Genomic DNA, 17,500 nt, shown 5'->3' on the forward strand with positions numbered 1-17,500 from the left:
CCACGCACGGCTGATGAAGCTCGCTCACACCTGTCCTCTCATCTCAGTCAGCTGATACTCATCATCAGTTAATCACATTCATCGTAAGTGCTGTTATTATACCACACATCAATTACACTAATACCAGCTGCTACCTGGGTTTGTGGTCAAAACCACTACATTACCCATAATCCTCAAGACAGACCCACCAATCAGAGAAGACAATGTTACCATGGAAATGATAACTGCAGTAAATGAGCTCAGCCACTCGCATACATCATGAATGACTAAATATGAGTGTTTTGCAATAAAAAAATTTATATATACATGTTTTAGTATTGCATTTGTGTATTGTAATTTGATTACATCATCTACAAATGTCACAGATGACACACACACACACACACAAACACACTCCTGTCACAGAGTTTGATGTTTTGACGTGTTGTCTGGATTACAGTTCCTATATCCTCATTCTCTCCATAATCCCACAATAATCCATCAAATAAACTGCTGGAGAGTTTACAAGAAAACACTGTGTCAGTGTGTGTGTGCGCGTCTGTGTGTGTGTGTGCGCGTCTGTGTGTGTGTGTGTGTGTGCGTCTGTGTGTGTGTGTGTGTGCGCGTCTGTGTGTGTGTGTGCGTCTGTGTGTGTGTGTGTGTGTGTGTGTGTGTGTGTGTGTGTATGATTCAAAGACAGTTATTTATTAAAGAGTAACTAAACCCTAAACCAACTTTTTTTAGTTACTGATCTGTAAGAATGGGGCTTTATTAGTGCTGTTCATTGATTCGAGTAACTTTTTTGACATTAGAGTATAAAGTGTTTTAATTCTACAATATATGGTGTAAAAGCGTGTGAGTGCTGCCCTCTTCAGGTTGAACGGTGGCTACTGCAGTTGATTTTTCCTATTGGATGTTGCGGTGGCAAGTGACGTAAGCAGTTTCCAGCTCACCACGCCCCTTGGTACGAGCTACCACGCCCTTGGCAGTATAAAACCATCTTGTTCCGTCAAAATTACTGTAGTGAGTCAGGAGCTGGAATTGCGAGTATTGATAATGACCAGGATAGACTAATATAGCATCTTTCAGCATAGCAATTATATAGTTATTTAGATCTTCAAGTTAGCGTAGATTTATCTGTATTTAGTACAGTTGTCAGGATGGTACGGAGGTGTGTTGCTAGTTGCGACAGCACTGCTGAACTGCATAGTTTTCCAGCAGACTTTAAAATTAGGCGCCAGTGGTTGCATGCACTTGGCCTGGAAGACCGTGAGTTCCCGCCTAGAGCTGGAGTGTGCAAACTGCATTTTACATGGGATTGCTTCTCCAACGCAATGGAGGTGGAAATGGGCTTCTCCACACAGCTCGCGATGAAAAGCGACGCGGTGCGGGAGTTAAGACCGCAGTTTGAGCCAGCGGCTCGAATTGATATGAACAGACACCTCGACACCCTCCACTTCAGGTAAAAGTGGGGGAGAAAAGTCCTCTACTTCAAATGATCGCTCTGTTGCAAAGCTACTTGCGTCATTACAGTCACTCTCCATTTTAGCGTCTCTGAGCAGCTGTCAATCAATCCGTCACTGCGAGTCTCAGGATCACGCCGCTCTCGCTCAGCCCCGCCCTCGGTTCGTCCCCTCTATCTCCGCTGTGATCTGCCCACTTTTCAGCATTTTTCAAATATTGTCAGTGGGTGGAGTCAGGCTCTGAGCAGGGGTTTAGTTACACTTTAAATACACCTTAACAAAAAAGGTTTTTTAAAGGTTTAACAATAAAGCATAATATTATGCTTAGAATAGAATAGAATAGAATAGAATGTTTTGAGGTTTAGCTCATTTCTGGACACAAATTTGTCCTCAAAATATGGTTGTGTATGTACAAACACACAAAAAATCATATCCATGAGTTACAAGAGTAGAATGATTATGAAACGGGTCTAATTAAAATGTTCCTTGAGCAGAAAGAAGGGAATAAAGTGACATTCACAGTTCCTTAATGTCATACTGCCGACAAACATCACAAGTCTATCACGTGTATACACATATAATATTAATAGATGTAAGTCGTCAAGTGTTGCTCTGTGTGTGTATTACGAGGCATTATAAATGTTAATGAGGCATTAAATAGAGGTTCAGCATAAAATCATCATTCTGTCATCATTTACTCGTCTTCATGTTGTTACAAACTCTGTAAGAAAAGTTGAATTATAATCAAATTTTCTAAAATTCTGTGTACTGAATAACAAATTAATTTAAACAGTTTCAACGCTGATGATTTAATGAAGAAAAACCTGGCTTACTGATCGTGTGATATGTTATAGTGAAACAGACTTTTTTTCTGTGAGGGACAGAAACGCAGATATTCTGAAGAACACTGGTCCGAACTAACATCCCCTGCATGAACTAAAACATGGAGGAAGTATGGTCTTCAGGGTTTGAGAGAGGAAAGCATGCAAGCTAGCGTGTTGTGACATGATGAGGGTGAAGGATGACAGAATGCTGATTTTGGGTGATCTGACCTCTAGAGCACGAGACAAGAGTTAAAGAGTGATGGACTGACGGGACACACTCAGTAAAACTACCATAGCTTTATCAGTTCTTTGATACAAAACTCCCCTTTACTGCTCTCTCTCTCTCACACACACACACACACACACACACACACACTCTCTGTGCTTGTCTGCTGCACAGCTCTAATCTTCTTACAAAAGCTCATCATGAAGAGATGCAAACGCTCAGACCCAGAATATGGTGAGGATATAGAGCTCATGCCGGAGTGTGTGATACGCATGTGAGTGTGTGCTGTTCATGTGTGCTGTGTTTGAGAGAGGTGTTCGTGTGTGTGTGTGTGTGTGAGGTGTTCATGTGTGTGTGTGTGTGTGTGTGGTGTTCATGTGTGCTGTGTTTGAGAGAGGTGTTCGTGTGTGTGTGTGTGTGTGAGGTGTTCATGTGTGTGTGTGTGTGTGTGTGTGGTGTTCATGTGTGCTGTGTTTGAGAGAGGTGTTCGTGTGTGTGTATGTGTGCGTGTGTGTGTGTGTGTGTGTGTGTGTGTGTGTGTGTGGTGTTCGTGTGTGCTGTGTTTGAGAGAGGTGTTCGTGTGTGTGTATGTGTGCGTGTGTGTGTGTGTGTGTGTGTGTGTGTGTGTGGTGTTCATGTGTGCTGTGTTTGAGAGAGGTGTTCGTGTGTGTGTGTGTGTATGTGTATGTGTGGTGTTCATGTATGTGTGTGTGTGTGTGTGTGTTTGTGTGTGGTGTTCATGTGTGTGTGTGTGTGTGTGTGTGTGTGTGTGTGTGTGTGTGTGTGTGTGTGTGTGTGGTGTTCATGTGTGCTGTGTTTGAGAGAGGTGTTCGTGTGTGTGTGTGTGTGTGTGTGTGTGTGTGTGTGGTGTTCATGTGTGTGTGTGTGTGTGTGTGTGTGTGTGTGTGTGGTGTTCATGTGTGTGTGTGTGTGTGTGTGTGTGTGTGTGTGTGTGTGTGGTGTTCATGTGTGTGTGTGTGTGTGTGTGTGTGTGTGTGTGGTGTTCATGTGTGTGTGTGTGTGTGTGTGGTGTTCATGTGTGTGTGTGTGTGTGTGTGTGTGTGTGTGGTGTTCATGTGTGTGTGTGTGTGTGTGTGTGTGGTGTTCATGTGTGTGTGTGTGTGTGTGGTGTTCATGTGTGTGCTAATAGAACTCATTCTTCATTTCACAGTGAGACGTGATTCCCATGAGAAGCATAAATCACAGTCAAGCGCTCTGCCTGTGTGTGTGTGTGTATGTGTGTGTGCTGCAGTATTCCTCTGATATCAGCGGCCGCTCTTGTTGACTCTGACAGCTCGGAGCTTGTGTTTCCTCTGGACACGTTCACTAGTTCACGGCTCATGAGGAGCAAAGCAGCGTCTCAATCTCCAGCAGCAATGAAGCACCACAGCCGCTCGCTGCCATTGATTCCCGTCTCATTTCCATGTATTTTTCATGCATCTCAGTTAAATAACCACTCATGTATAATACATGCACATATATAACCACACTGTATAACTGTGAAGTCATTAAGTAGAGCAGCATAACTGGAGCTGTATGAATACACTGATATAATCACGCTTGTTTAACGAGAGCTACGGCACTAAACATGTCAGACATGGACACATTAAATGTGTCTGGAAAACGTCATCATTTAGTTCAGCTACTTAAAAAAAAAAACTTTTCCATGACTTTCTTAAAATATATATATGTTTTTTTTTTAACCATGTTTAAAACCATGTATACTCTCCTCCGTGATTCATTAGTTCCCCTTCAGGAACTCGAGCTGTGTCGGAAAATGCTATGGGAATGCCCTTCACCATGACCAGCTCTGAATAATATGTGAAATCAGTTTCATGAATGGATGTGATGTCATAGATGGGTGACGTAGCGACCAGGAAGCTATAAAAGCATGTGAGGTGGAACGAGCGTCAGCTTTTTGTCATTCAGCGAAGCTCTGTGTGTGTGTATGTTGCTATTTGTTTTGTGAGTCTTATTTAGTGTTGTTATTCCACTGATAAGCTCCATTATATCAAACCTCAGCCAAGAGAAGTTTTGGGCTAAAGCAGGCAGCGTTCAGGCTGTGTGTTTTCCCTGCCCTTAATAATATATTGGGGTAGGGACACACGCAGTGTGTTGTCTGCTTGAGAGCAAAGCTCGAAGTATCAACGCTCAAGGGAGTTGACGGCCCACGATGCGACCGTTTGTTACTGCTTTGTTTCACTCTCAGAAGGCTCTCTTTGAAGGGAGGGTGCCTTTACTAGCGTTTCTCACGGTGCCGGTCCTGCTTTTGCTGAGGCAGAGCGGTGACTATACTCACGGGTTTCACTTTCACGCCCGCTCTCGGGGTTTCGGAAGCCTGCATTGCAGTCCTTCCCCCCCCAAGGAGAGGGTGCGACGCTCCCCCTGTCTTTCTCCCAGAAGATTGACACGGAGGGCATCGATGAGCTCACAGTTGCAGAAACACGAGTTGCACAAGCATCAGTTACACAAGCAATATTATGACCTAATATTACAACAAGCAGCATTTATGAGGAGTGTAGCTCGCACAGTCAGCTCTTGAGTAAAAATAAGGGGGCTGATTGTGCTTCTCAGCTCTCGACGGGCACGCTCAGAGGAGCATGTCTGTGCTTGTAATCTTGCGATTCCGGTCCTGCTGTTGTTGAGGCACGGCAGCGACTAAGTTCGCGGGGATTTCACGAGATCTGGCGGATGGGTTGGAGACGGTTCTTCCTATCTCCACTAGGGATGGGCGTTTTCCGCAAATATCACATTCGAATATTTGAGCTCACAAAAACGAATATTCGTTTATTTAAATTAAGTTTAATGAGACAGACGTTATTTTTCAGCAACATTTATTGTTTCCGTCATTTTGAACAAGCTTACACACAATAAGCTTGAACATTACACATCGTGTTTTGTAGCTGAAAAGCTTTAACAATGCATGCAGGCCGGCCACCGAAAAAACGCGCTCTGATGGCACAGACGTTGTCGGGACTCACAAATAACGGTGTGCTAAGCGAATAATTTTTGTGAAGCGCTTCGTGTTTTCGTTTCACCACTGAATGGGATCCTCATCTGGTGGAATACATGGCTCCAGCAAGAACTGTTCCCACTCTTCCTGGCTGGACTCTCTGTAATCATCGCTGGAGAACTGGATCAGCCATTTCCGACGAGTGGGCATTGCATCCTCTTCATCGTTGGTGGCGGCGGCTGCATCCGCACTACTCGCATCAAGGAAAATGTCCTGATAATGTTCAAAAAAAATTTTTTCTTACTTCTCTCATGTTTTCATCAAGAAACACGAGATGTTAATTTAGTAGCAGAGCTACTGAAAGCGATTTTTTGTGCTGCAAATCTATTTATCCTTTGCTGAAATTTCCGCGTCTTCATGGAGAGAGCGCGTCATTGTTGCTTAGCAACAGCAGACGCCACAGGAAAGGAGAAAGCGGTACGCCTAGCGTTTTTAAGCGTGATATGTGAACGGCCCCTTATTCATTCATTAATTATTTTTTGCTTGCATACATTTTCAAATATGCTGTAGAGAATCACAGAAAGTGACCAAATTAGGTTTTAGTGTGAACTTTTTTATTAATCGAATAATTAGAGCAGAACGAATATTCAAATGTTCGACTATCCAGGCACACCCCTAATCTCCACCCGCATTCCCTAGATCTAGAGCTTGTTTTTGAGACTCGGAAGCCCACGCTGCGGTTACTTCCCCCTCTGATGGTGAACTCACTGCTGCAGCTATTTATCTCCGAGGAGATTAATATTGTTTATATTGTGTGATTAAGCGACTCGCGTGCTGCCGAAAGCAAAGCGTGTACGACATTCTTTTCAGTTTTGATGTGAATATCACCACACCAGACCGTGCTTACTCGTTTGGTTGTGGGGCTCCATTTAATAATGAGGAATTAAATGAGCCATTTATCTGACTATGAGAAGTTAAATATATCACTTCTATATGAATTGTATCACAAGCCAGACCGTGTTTACTCGTCTGGTTGTTTACCTGCATTTAATTCTGAGGAATTAAAATTCAGTATTTATCTGACTATGAGAAGTTAAATATATCACTTTGATATGAATTGTATCTCAAGCCAGACTGTGTTTACTCATCTGATTGTTTGATGACATTTAATTCTGAGAAATATAATGACATTTATCTCACTTTGAGAAGTTAGATATACAGGAGCTCATGGGATGTAAAATTTGAGTAAGAGCACGTTTACCTCTCTTCCTCTGAGGAGGTTGAAGCGGTCAGCAGGAGCTGCTGGGTGGAGCAGTCCCAACCTCTCTTGTTCCAGCTCCTCATTCTGGGGGTGTCACTTCTCGTACTCCGCAGAGTCTAGAGTCAGAGTGGCGCTCCCAGGCCGAAAGCTTCGAGCGGTTCTGAACCTGCATCCTGCCAAGTGTTCTACATTGGGTCCTGCCCTGAGCAGGCTCTGGTCAATCGAGTCTTCCTAGCAGACGACGTGGGTCTGATGGACATCATTTTTATAAGGAGACTTCAGCTTTGAGAGTGCTGATGCTGTGGCTCAAGACCTCGGGGGCAGGCCCCTCTGGGGAAGAGCAGTGTACACTGCATTAAACGGTGCCTGTCTCTCCTCAGTGCCCTCAGGACATCAGTCTGCCAACACTGCCCATGTTCTAGGGCCCAGCTGTCTCCGGCGAGCGATTCTCTCAGTTACTGCCCGGAAACGTAGCGGTGCTTAGAGGCTTGTGACATCCATGGTTTTCTCTTTAGCAGCTAGTTAAGCTCTCCCCTGCTGGTTCGCCACTTCAGGGCACCGAGCCAGCAGCTCTGATTACACCAGAGGTCAGTCTCGAGAGACTGGTTCCCTTAGTAGACTATTTAGCAGTGTGAAAACTACTACCAAACATGTCCCAGTGGGTCCTGCACACTGTTGTGAGAGGCCACAGAATCCAGTTCGGTTCTCCTCTTCCTCAGTTCAATGGGGTTTTTTCCACCCAGTACTTCACCATTTCAAGGAAGGATAAAGAGTTCCTTCGTCCTATTTTAGATCAGCATCTTTTGAACCGCTCAGTTAAGGGACTGAGGTTCAGCACATTCGCACTAAAAGCAGAGAATCAAGTCTGAGGACCGGTGTCACGATCAATCTAGAAAGATGCATACTCCATCCTTCCCCATCATAGGAAGTTCCTACTAATACCGGTTCTTCCTTTGGCCTTGCATTCCCACCCCACATTCATGATTTAACCATATGGTGCGATGATTTGTTGATATTAGCTCAATCAGACTGGATGGCGGTTTGGCATCGAGATGTCATTCTCGTTCACACGAAAGACCTGGGGTTAAGACTTAATGCCAAGAAAGGTGTGCTTTCTCCAGTACAAATAACCACTTATCTGGGCATGGTTTGGGATTCAACCACGGTGCAGGCACAGATGTCTCCTGATCGAGTCAATCCTCACCACAGTCACAAAATATAATTCTACACTGCTGGGTCTGATGGCAGCTGCGTCCAACGTGATACCTTTTGGCCTGCTGTACATGAGACCCCTACAGTGGTGGCTCAAGACCAAGGACTTCTCCCCGAGGGGAAACTCACTTCGCATGCTCAAGGTCATTCGGAGGTCCTACATGCCTAAGACATGTGGAGGAGATCTTGGATCTTGTCTCAGGGCCCAGTGCTTGGAGCTTGTCGCCGCGTAATGCTAGTGACAGATGCGTCCCTCACCAGCTGGGGTGAGGTGATGAGTGGCCACCCTGTCCATTGGTCTGTGGAGTGGCCGCCATCTGACATAGCATATCAACTGCCTGAAGATGCTGGCCATGCTTCGAGCACTACTTCACTTTCTCCCAGACCTACGCACCGACAACACAGCGGTGGTCTCTTATATCAACCACCAAGGGGTCTGTGCTCACGCAGTTTGTACAAACTAACATACCTGGTCTTTGTGTGGTCCCAGGGCAAACTCCTCTTGCTGAGAGCAGTTCATATTACTGGGCATCTCAATATGGGAGCAGACATCCTGTTCAGGCAGGGGCCAAGGCCCGGGGAATGGAAGAATATGGAGGTATATGATATGGAGAATATTTAGTCACGTGGATCTGTTTGCGACTCATCGACTCAGTGCAAAACAGATTTGTTGCATTATTGACACACTGTTTTCCTAATTAATGTTGTTCAGTTGCTTTGACGCAATGTATTTTGTTTAAAGCGCTATATAAATAAAGGTGACTTGACTTGACTTGACTGTCCCCTTTGGTTTTCTCTGACTCATCTGGCTCCACTGGGGCTGGATGCCATGGTGCAGACTTGGCCGAGGCTTCGTCTGAACACTTTTCCCCTGATCGCTCTGCTCCCAGGAGTTCTGCTGAGACTACACCGGGATGGGGTCCATCTTCTATTAGTTGCCCCATTCTGGGCGGGCCGAGTATGTTTCTCGGATCTGATTTCTCTCCTTGACAGCGCTCCATGGGAGATTACTGTCAGAAGGGGTCTCCTCTCACAGGTGAAGTACACAATTTTCCATCCCCGCCCAGAGCTATGGAAGTTATGGTAGTGGCCCATGAGGGGGCACATCTCGTAGCTTCTGGTCTCTCAACCGAGGTTGCTGAGATCATCCTCCAGAACTCCCTCCATGAGGAAACTGTACATCTTGAGGTGGAAACCTTTCACCTCCTGGTGCAAAGACTGCTAGTTCGACCCAGTTATTTGCCCAGTTGGGACAGTTCTGGAGTTCCTGCAGGCCCTTCTCTCTGTAGGGTTGACCCACTTCACCCTGAGGGTCTATGTGGTGGCCATTACAGTCTACCACGCCCCCCTTGGAGGCCGTTCAGTGGGCAGACACCGTCTGGTTATATGTTTCCTCTTCGGTGCACTGAGGTTGAGGTCTCCGGCTAGAAGAAGCTTATGCAAAGTGGTTGATCAGGATGTTATCCTAAAACATTGAGTCCTCTAATCTCCCCTCACCATTGAGAGCCAAGGCTCCCTCGAACCGAAGAATGGCAGCCTCCAAGGCCTTCTTGTCAGGTGTGTCTATACAGGACGTCTGCAATGCAGCTGGACGGTCCACGCCCCTCAAATTCATTAGATTTTATGGTTTAGATCTGCGAGCCACTCACAGCTCTTCTTTCTCTTGCCTTAGCTGTGCTCCTTGTATACACACTAGGCAGGGACTTGCAAGTCTGGCGGTGTGGGCATTCTCGTTCCCATAGCGTTTTCGGACGCAGCTCGAGTTCCTGAAGGGGAACGTCCCAGGTTACGTATGTAACCATGGTGCCCCGAAGGGAACGAGATGCTGTGTCTCAAGGCCATACTTCCATCATATCTGCCAGACTTCACTTCATTCCTAGAAGCTGATGCTCGTTCCACCTAACATGCTTTTATAGCTTCCTGGTCACATCCATTCATGAGACTGATTTCACATATCATTCAGAGCTGGTCACGCTGAAGGGTGGTCCCATAGCCTTTTTTTTGGATGCAATGACTCGATCCCTTCGGGAAACCATGGTTACATACGTAACCTGGGATGTTTTTGCACAAACTTTCAGGATTTGTTAGTTGAGATGTGATGAAATTATTCATTTTTTTTAAAAGAACATTTCTAAAAGAAGTCTCTTCTGCTCAGCAGGACAGCATTTATTTGATCAAAAGTATAGTACAATTGTGTAATATTACAACCATTTTAAACAGCTGTTTTCTATGTGAATCTCTGTTAAAGTGTCATTTATTTCTGTGATGTGCAGCTGTATTTTCTGCATCATTGCTCCAGCCTTCAGTGTTACATGATTTTCAGAAATCATTCTAATATGATTTACTGCTCAGAAAACATGTTCTTATTTATCTCTCATGTTTTCATGCCTTTACTGACACTTTTTTTAATGCATTCTTGCTGAATACAAGTGTTGCTTTTCATCTTACTGACCCCTAATTTTTGAACAGTAAATGATTTTATGTAGTAGACGTGTGTAAGTATTTTAGGAAAGTATATTCATTGTATATAACAGTCATTGTAACATAACACTATTAGTGATAACAGCTGCTCTCATCTGTCTAACACCGGCCGATCCACACACACAGATCGATGGAGGAAGACCATCTGTCCATCCTGACCTGCTCAGGACCAATGAGGGAGGAGTTGAAAACAAAACACACACCACACTCAGTGCAGCAGATAAACTGATTCTGAACAACAAACCTGTCCAGACACATTGACTCAAGACTTTCAGCTGAAGAACTACATTACCCACAATCCTCGAGACAGATCCACCAATCAGAGAAGATGCTGAGAAGTGAGCTCAGCAGCCCCACCCATTTCATGAATGACATAACTGAATTAAAAATAAAATTAGAAAGAAACAACACAGACTACTTACAAAGTTTGTTTATATACAATGTTAAATATATGTCATGCCAAAGATCAAACAATTTGTAATAATAAAAAACAAATACATTTTATTCCAAGTCATTGAGCCTTAAAGTAATGGTTTGCAATGTAGTTGAGTAAAATATTTTTTTTTCCTTCTCCTTCTTATTTTTTTAATAATTTTAATAGTATATATATATATATATATATATATATATATATATATATATATATATATATATATATATACACACACACACACACATTTGTGGTTGATTTCATCACAGTGCTTAATGGGACTGCAGTTCATAAAAAAAGAGAAGAAAATAATGATCTCAGTGTTGAGACTGAACGTGAAAGTGAGTGTCACTGTTGTGTTCTTTCACCGACAAACACGAGCGGCTAGATCCTCATCGTCCCTCTTTCTCTCCTCCGTCACACTGTGTCTCTTTCAACAATCTTTTCCCAATAAACAGGATTTATAGGAGCCCTAATAAGCCTCCATACACTCCTCTCTCCTCACACGGTTTCATTGAGGAGGATCAGCGGCCGGTATCAGTAGTAATCATGGGATCGTAGGTGAAAGAAACGCCTCATTTTTATATGAACAGAAGAACATCAGTGTATGGATATAATGGCTTTGTTATGTGTACAACTTCAGAGAAAAACTAATTCTGAATAAAATTCTAATTAAAGCAAACAATGAACAGAAGAAAACAGCTGTTTGTATGAGCGAATTAAGTCTGAAATATGAGTAAAATCCAGTTCATGTGTTTCTCTCATTCAATGAACTGTGTGTGGGGGGCGGTATGTTATATTATTATATAATATTATTATATTATATTATATTATATTATATTATATTATATTATATTATATTATATTATATTATATTATATTATATTAATTATATTTCTGTCTATCCTTTATAAATCCCACTGAGAAAACCATTGCATGAAGGTGAAGGTGTTACTGTAAATGTAATAAGTTTTAGAAATACATTTAAATGTAATAAAAAGAGAATATAAATGTCAATACAATTGTGAAGAAAATAAATAAAACAAAAAAATCAGCTCACAAATGTAATATTCATTTGAATTTGTAAAGCTGTTCATTATACAATGGATTATAAATATATATATATATATATATATATATATATATATATGCTCTTTTCAACTTTGTGTTTTATATTATATATACTGTATGTATACAATTTATTTTAATCCTTTTTTTATGTTTATGACTTCATTTAAAATAAACCTGCAGTCAGTTTCTTGTAACATTTTGATTATTATTATTTATTCATTATATTTACAGCCAAAAGCTATATTTCTGTCTCATATTTGGTAACAAGGTCAGTAAAAACACAGCGTGTTGTGTTTGATGGTGTGGAGCAGAAAGCCTGCTGTGTGAGGACGGTGTTGTGCTCTGAAGTGCTGGACGCTGGACGTGTGCCGGTTAAAGGTGCGAGGGACTGGATCCTGAAGATGGTTTGGCAGATCGCTTCGTTCCAGGCCGATCGTTCCCAGAAGCTGGAGCACTCCGCTGGTTTTCTCAAACAAGTCGGCGCCCCATAATTGCAGGCTGCATTTTTTTTCATAGATTTCTTTCTCTTGTGCTCTCTCATGTGGATTTTTTTGAAACCTTGGCATTCCAGAAGACCTAGTCATGGACTTCTGGAAGCATTCCTCTTCCCCCTCCATTCTTTCACCGCCGTCTGTTTTTCCATCATGTCAGGAATGTCACCGAGGGACTCCGGCCGGGGGACTGGACTCGCTCCTGCAGCAGAGGTCAGAGAGAGTCTGTGGAGAAACGACTGGAGTGCGAGACGGCGGACTGGACAACCAAAGCCCTCTTCAGCTCCAGATTGTCCTGTCCTTATCATTTCCAACAGCTAACATTTCCTCCTTTCATATCCACGAGCGGCACACACACACACACACACTCACACCCCAGCTGCTGGGGGCTCGCCCGGGTCGCATTTCAACCAAATATGCAAAGCAGGGGCGTCGTATCTGCTTTGAGCCTCAGTTCAGTGCAAACTCTGCTCCAAACAGCAAATTATTTTGTCTTGAGTCACAAAGGTAGCTGCAGTGGGATTGGAAATCGAAGGCGTTTCCACAGCGTTAATTGTGGGATGTCGGACTGCAGTGGCAAGAACTGATTGCTTGGGCATGTGTGTATGAAACACACACACACACACACACACACAACATAGATATCTGAAGCCAATGGACTGTAAGTGCTGATCGACTGCAGAACACACACACACACACACATGAGCGGGGGGCACTTTGAGCTCAGTTTCATCACCTCACTGACTCGCCCCTTTATCGGCCGCTTTAACCCTTTTACAGTCGCTCCTGATGATATTAACTCTCAATTCATTTCCTCCGGCTCGTGTGGGGAATTCAGGGGCCCCTAGCGGACAAACACGAGCAAACAGGCGGAGAGAGAGAGAGAGAGAGAGACACAGAGAGAGAGAGAGAGAGAGAGACACACACAGAGAGAGAGAGACACAGAGAGAGAGAGAGAGAGAGATAGAGAGAGAGACACAGAGAGAGAGAGACACAGAGAGAGAGAGAGAGAGAGAGAGAGAGAGAGACACACACAGAGAGAGAGAGACACAGAGAGAGAGAGAGAGAGAGAGAGAGAGAGAGACACAGAGAGAGAGAGAGACAGAGAGAGAGAGAGACAGAGAGAGAGAGAGAGAGAGAGACGGGCGATCATGTCAAACCTTATCTCAGAGTTCAGAGGTTTGTGGGTTTTTGGTCAGAATGTCCATCTAAAGTTAATCTCGTACACGTTTACGAGTCAAAACCAAAACAGACGTAGAAACAAAGGGAAGACTGAACAGTTTTTGTCTGATTGATGCTTCGTTCTAAAAAACACAATAAAAGACAGTACCAAGGAAAAGCCTCAGCGATGAAGAGCACCTCGACCTGACAGAGTCAAAGCGCTCGAACCCTCACAGCGAGAGATTTGTGTAATCTGACATGATGAGGCTTTAGAAACCCAGAGATTCGCCAAAAAAGAGCCTCATAGAGAGAGAGAGTCTCATAGTATTAGAGTGCACAGAAAGAGCCCAAACCACCAGACTCTGTACTTCAATGTGAAACAAACACCTCTCACACACACACTTGTGCACTGTTATATACTATCACACACACACACACACACACTTCTGGGGTGGTTCGTCATGTTGCAGAAGCCCAGAATGAGTTGAGAGCGCGTGCAGCGTCTTACCTGCTCCTCATCTTCATACTCATCATCCTCATCGCGGTGTAGTGTGAGTTCAGCTGAACAGAGTTTATTCACATCCAGTGATAATCCAAGCGCAGAGCGCGAGCGTGCTTCTCTCTCTCTCTCTCTTCTCTGTCTCTCTGTCTCGCGGCGCGGAGTTAAACGCGCGTCTATGGTCTCCTGCGTGACGCGCGGCAGAGCGAGCGGATCATCGCGTGGAGAAGAGCAGAGCGCGTGCCGAACGGAAGGCGCGTGCGGCGAGACTGCGCGCTCTAGCTCGAGCAGCACAGGAGAGGCACGGAGCGCGGAGTGACGTCACCGCGGCGCGGCGCAAACACTCGGCGATAATCACCGGAGAATTATTCGAGCGCTTTCAGTTTCAATAAGCGCGCTTGTGCGTGATCGATTCACGCAACGAAACCCTTTTTTTCCCGCCCTCAAGCACAGACGTCAGCTGTTTTTAAGAGTTTTGAACATTTACACAGTTTTGTGTGTGTTTTTTTCTTTTATTTTTTTTTCTTAACAGGAGTGTCTTATGCTCACCGAGGCTGAATTTATAAAAATGCAGGGAAAACAATATATTGTGAAATATTATTATAATGTAAAATAACGTTTTTCTATTTTAAAATACATTAAAATCTCATTTATTCCTGTGACGCAGTACTGTTTTTTCAGCATCATTACTCATTATTCAAATCATTACAGTCTGTCACATGATCTTCAGAATTCATTCTAATATTCTAATTATTACTAGAATTATCAATGTTGGCAACAGTTGTGCCGCTTCATATATATATATATATATATATATATATATATATATATATATATATACAGTACAGACCAAAAGTTTGGACACACCTTCTCATTCAAAGAGTTTTCTTTATTTTCATGACTATGAAAATTGTAGAGTCACACTGAAGGCATCGAGGGCTATTTGACCAAGAAGGAGAGTGATGGGGTGCTGCGCCAGATGACCTGTCCTCCACAGTCACCGGACCTGAACCCAATCGAGATGGTTTAGGGGTGAGCTGGACCGCAGACAGAAGGCAAAAGGGCCAACAAGTGCTAAGCATCTCTCGGGGAACTCCTTCAAGACTGTTGGAAGACCATTTCAGGTGACTACCTCTTGAAGCTCATCAAGAGAATACCAAGAGTGTGCAAAGCAGTAATCAAAGCAAAAGGTGGCTACTTTGAAGAACCTACAATATGACATATTTTCAGTTGTTTCACACTTTTTTGTTATGTATATAATTCCACATGTGTTAATTCATAGTTTTGATGCCTTCAGTGTGAATCTACAATTTTCATAGTCATGAAAATAAAGAAAACTCTTTGAATGAGAAGGTGTCCAAACTTTTGGTCTGTACTGTATACATATATATATATATATATTTATACATTTATATAACTTATTTACTTATTTTTTCAAAACTGTGATGCTTTTTTTCAGGATTCTTTGATGAATACAAATTTAAAAAGAAGGGCATTATTTAAAATATAAATATTTTCTAACAATATACACTACAGTTCAAAAGATTGGGGTCAGTAAATGTTTATTCTCTCTCTTTTAAAAAATAAATAAATAAATTCAAACTTTTATTTGGCAAGTATGTGTTCAATTGTTAAGAAGTGATAGCAAAGATTTAGATTGTTATAAAATATTTTATATTTTGAATAAATGCTGTTCTTTTTTTACATTTTCCTTCATCAAATACTCCTGAAAAAGGTATCACAGTTTCCAAAAAATAAATATTTGTCAGCACAACTGTTGATAATCCTGATAATAAATCATCATATTATTCTGATTTCTGAAGATCATGTGACACTGAAGACTGGAGGAATGATGCTGAAAATACAGCGGAGCATCACAGAAATACATTACAGTTTTAAAGGATATTAAAATAGAAAACCATATATTTTTTTTTATTGTAATAACATTTGGCAAGATTACTCTAGTGTAAACAAACTTTTATGTGATATTGCATGTGTAAATAAATATATCAATAAATAAAATGTTATTATTTTAAAAGAACACTGTTTTTATGTGTTTATTTATTTATTCATTTATGAATTATTAATTCAATCTGTTTAGATTGTCTTCAAGCTAAAATAAGAAAAAATAAATATATATATATATACCCAGAATATTTGTAAAGGCTTATTTTGTATATTTTATGACATTCGAATGCATTAAAACGTAATACTGATTGTGACTGGAAGCACTGGAGTGGTCTGTTGTTGCTATGGTTACCTCCTCAGGTGAACACCGTGTCTTTTGTGGGCCGTAAAAGCGGGTCAGAGCCTCTCGAACCCCAAAACTCAAGCTGCTTACGAGAAGATGCTGCCATTCATAAAACTATAAAACTCAGCAACTCACTATAAATGATTCATCAGCGTACAGATCATGTTTACTGAACTTCAACAACAACCAAACATACACAGACTGTCATTAACTAATGAAGCTCTTAATGAACGGACTCAAACAGCTCCACACGACCATCCTCATCCTCATCATCCAGTTATGAATCTGAATTAGAAACAGCTGGACGACTGGAACAGCACAGAGGTCAATGCAAACACACAATCAGTGAAGAGACAAGTGTAGAAACGGAGCATGTGAGAGCCTCAGATGAGTGTGAGTGATTCTGGAGTCAGTTCCAGCGCTGGCCTGTTGGGAGCAGCAGAGGTAATGTGTGGATTTACAGAGCAAGGCTGCTATATGTTCAGAGAGCTGACAAGTGCTAGTCCTGACCCAGTTTAAACACCGTCAACAAAGATCCTTATCTCAGAAAAATACTGCTATCAAACCACACATTGGAGAGTTGGACAGGAGCTGTGTGTGTGTGTGTGTGTGTGTGTGTGTTTCCAATGCATCATTAAACAGACTGAAGGACTTCTCCTTCCAGCAGCTGAAGCTCTGCCCCGCAGGCACCGGCACACAGCGAAGGTGTTCTGCTAAAACTCGTCCAAAGACAATCTGTGCAGCCCACCGCTTCGGGACACGGCCGAACAACAGACTGTGTGTGGGAAGATCCTGCCAGACTCAGGTTAGACCAAACCACACGTCCAGCTAGAAGACACGGGCTGACCGCTGCTGGACTCAAATACTCACTGAGATTCAAAGCGTTTACTGTCATGTGCACAGTCAGGAGAGCAAGTTTCCCTGTACAGCAAAATTATTTCTTTGCTGTACACAAAAAAACAATTACAGTTACAGTTTAATTATACATTTACGTCTAACTTCATGTCCTTATTATATGCTTTGGCTTAGAGATACTTGCATGTAACTATGCATAATTTATTGTTAATATAAAAGTAAGTACATGTAACGTGTAACAACAAAGTAATGTGTTACCCTTTTGTCACAACTGTTAATGATTTATAATTAAAAAAATCTATTGTCCCTATCATTTTTTATAATTGTCGTCACCAGTGCAACA

General features: G+C 42.5%; 1 protein-coding gene across 34 annotated transcripts in view; it reads right to left on the minus strand.

The window, feature by feature from the left end:
• Positions 1-17,500, minus strand: part of LOC132127777 (receptor-type tyrosine-protein phosphatase delta-like) — a 394,068-nt gene that overhangs the window by 136,721 nt on the left and 239,847 nt on the right. The window contains exon 1 of one of the 34 annotated variants that reach the window (XM_059539885.1): positions 14,061-14,318. The exons of the other annotated variants lie outside the window; for them this stretch is intronic. The gene's annotated coding sequence lies outside the window, so the exon portion shown is untranslated. Of the gene's footprint in view, positions 1-14,060; positions 14,319-17,500 lie in introns of those variants that run through there. 34 annotated transcript variants of the gene reach the window in all.

Source organism: Carassius carassius, chromosome 3, assembly GCF_963082965.1.
Source record: "Carassius carassius chromosome 3, fCarCar2.1, whole genome shotgun sequence".
NCBI lineage: Eukaryota > Metazoa > Chordata > Actinopteri > Cypriniformes > Cyprinidae > Carassius > Carassius carassius.